The sequence below is a fragment of the Portunus trituberculatus genome, chromosome 43 (assembly GCF_017591435.1).
Source record: "Portunus trituberculatus isolate SZX2019 chromosome 43, ASM1759143v1, whole genome shotgun sequence".
Taxonomy (NCBI): Eukaryota; Metazoa; Arthropoda; class Malacostraca; order Decapoda; family Portunidae; genus Portunus; species Portunus trituberculatus.
The window spans coordinates 22,139,190-22,142,045 of NC_059297.1; the positions used below are offsets into that span (position 1 = coordinate 22,139,190).

Sequence of the window (2,856 nt, forward strand, 5' to 3'; positions counted from 1 at the left end):
TGGTGTGTGTGTGTGTTGTGTATGTGTGTGTATGTGTGTGTGTTATGTGTGTTATGGTGGGGTGGTTGTGTGTGTGTTGTGGTGGGGTGGTTGTGTGTGTGTGTTGTGGTGGGGTGGTTGTGTGTGTGTTGTGGTGGGGTGGTTATGTGTGTGTTGTGTGGTGGGGTGGTTATTATGTGTGTGTGGTGGTTATTATTGTGTGTGTGTTATTATTGTTATTATATTAGTGTTATTAGTGGTTATTATGTATGTGTGTTATTAGGAGTGGTTATGTGTGTGTGTAATTAGATTGGTTATTATAATATTATTATTAGGATTGGTTGTGTGTTAATAATTATTAGTTATTATTGTGTGTTATGGTTAGATGTTATTATGTTATTAATGGTGGTGGTTGTGTGTGTTATTAGTAGTGGTGGTTGTGTGTTGTGGTGGTTGGTGGTGTGTGTGTGTGTGGTGGTGTGTGTGGTGGTGTGGTGGTGGTGTGTGTGTGTGGTGGTGTGTGTGTGTGGTGGTGTGTGTGTGTGTGGTGTGTGTGTGTGTGTGTGTGTGTGTGTGGTGTGTGGTGTGTGTGGTGGTGTGTGTGTGTGTGTGGTGGTGGTGTGTGTGTGTGTGTGTGTGTGGTGTGGTGGTGTGTGGTGGTGGTTATGTGTGGTGGTGTGTGTGTGTGGTGGTGTGTGGTGTGTGTGTGTGTGGTGTGTGTGTGGTGGTGTGTGTGGCTGTGTGTGTGGTGGTGGTGTGTGTGTGTGTGGTGTGTGGTGGTGTGTGTGTGTGTGGTGGTTGTGTGTGTGTGTGGTGGTGTGTGTGTGGTGGTGTGTGTGTGTGTGTGGTGTGTGTGTGTGTGTGTGTGGTGGTGGTGTGTGTGTGTGTGCGTGGTGGTGGTTGTGTGTGTGTGTGTGGTGGTGGTGTGTGTGTGTGTGTGTGGTGGTGTGTGTGTGTGTGTGTGTGGTGGTGTGTGTGTGTGTGTGTGTGGTGGTGGTGTGTGTGTGTGTGTGTGTGGTGGTGTGTGTGTGTGTGTGCGTGTGTGGTGGTGGTGTGTGTGTGTGTGTGTGTGGTGTGTGTGTGTGGTGGTGGTGTGTGTGTGTGTGTGTGTGTGGTGGTTGTGTGTGTGGTGGTTGTGTGTGTGTGTGTGTGTGGTGGTTGTGTGTGTGTGTGTGTGTGGTGGTGGTTGTGTGTGTGTGTGTGTGTGTGGTGGTGGTGTGTGTGTGTGTGTGTGGTGGTGGTGTGTGTGTGTGGTGGTGGTGGTTGTGTGTGTGTGTGGTGGTGGTGGTGTGTGTGTGTGTGTGTGTGGTGGTGGTGGTTGTGTGTGTGTGTGGTGGTGGTTGTGGTGGTGGTTGTGTGGTGGTGGTGGTTGTGGTGGTGGTTGTGTGTGTGTGTGTGTGGTGGTGGTTGACGTTTCACCCCTAGTTTCATGTGTTGTGAACCAGCATACTATTAATGTGAAGCATCAAGCAAGTGTTAGTGCTGAAACGTCAAGGCTCCCCGCATTTGTCACTATCTGGTGCAGTAAGTGTAGGAATAGTCAACTATCAAGATTCGGGGTGTTGTGGTACACAATCTAGGTAAAGTCCCACTCGCTAGTAAAGTCCTGAAGTAATCTACTCGGTTGCTCTTAATTTGACGAGTCACTGATTATACTGAGCAGTTTGTCCCTAGATCATGGAAAGGTTGAGCTCTCATTTGGTATTAAGAATGATTAAATGAGAGCAGGTGAAGGATGTTCCTTGATTGATGATTGGTAACTTTATTATTGCAGCAGTGTATATAATAAGGGAGAAGGTCGGGTCATGCCGGCGTTCGGTGTTGGTGTTAAAGATGAATATAACGAGAGTGATGGACGCGAAACTCTAAGGTTCGTGTTCAGAATAGAATGAAGAATACCGGTGAAGAAAGGGAGGTTTGGATTCAACTTTAAAAAGGTTTGGAGACTACTTTAAAAATTTTTCTTAGTGGTGGGTTAATGGAAAGCACTAAACTTTGAACACGGCGCACCCACACCACACTACACCTAGCGTACATTTTAGGACAAGGTTGTCAATGAATAGTGTTTAAAATGTATAATTGTTTCAGGTCCTGCCACTACTGAAGGAGAATCGAACCAGCGTGTCCTAACCCTCACAACCTGCGGCAGGAAACTGGGTTTCTTGCAAAGCTACACTTCCTCGGAGGAATTGGACCCTGCCTCGCACCAGTTCTGCCCTGACAAAACATGGTTCCATCCAGAGGGAGGACACAACGGAGGAATTAGACCCTGCCTCGCACCAACTCTGCCCTGACAACACGTGGTTCCATCCAGAGGACACACTACGAGGAATTGGACGCTGCCTTGCACCAGCTCTACCCTGGTAACGGGTGGTGCCATTCCGGGAGGGAGGACATTGTCTTGCTGCACCTTTCGCAGAGGAATTGGACCCTACCTTGACAAATATGCGGTGCCATCCAGGAAGGGAGGACAGACTGCCTCACGTACTTGTCAACCAAATACAAATACATGTATATACTTTTGTAATATAATCTGATGTGAATATACCCATATATGTATGTCATCAATTTCATGTGATGTACCCACATAACTGGTGTTTGTACTTAAAATAAACCATGAGCAAGAAAGTGGATATTTATGCTTTTGATTACTTTTTTCTTTAAGCCAACTACCTAATCTGAAACCATCTACCTAAGGCAAGCCTTAATACAATACAAAGCCTATGCTAACCTAAACTCGTATTAAAAAAAATGTTTAAAGCTGGTTTTATTGAAGCTGTAAAATTATGAAATGCATTAAGCCTGAAGAATTGTCCAAATCTGCAGCAGCTACAATGGCAGGGAAAACTGACTGGAGGACCAAATACAAAACAGCCC

General features: G+C 46.2%; 1 long non-coding RNA gene across 1 annotated transcript; it reads left to right on the forward strand.

Moving 5' to 3' along the window:
- The first annotated feature begins 1,360 nt into the window (after window positions 1-1,360).
- On the forward strand, window positions 1,361-2,612 carry LOC123518414. The gene is made up of 2 exons (XR_006678784.1): window positions 1,361-1,916; window positions 2,068-2,612. It is a non-coding gene; the product is annotated as an uncharacterized LOC123518414 (long non-coding RNA).
- The last annotated feature ends 244 nt before the right edge of the window (window positions 2,613-2,856 follow it).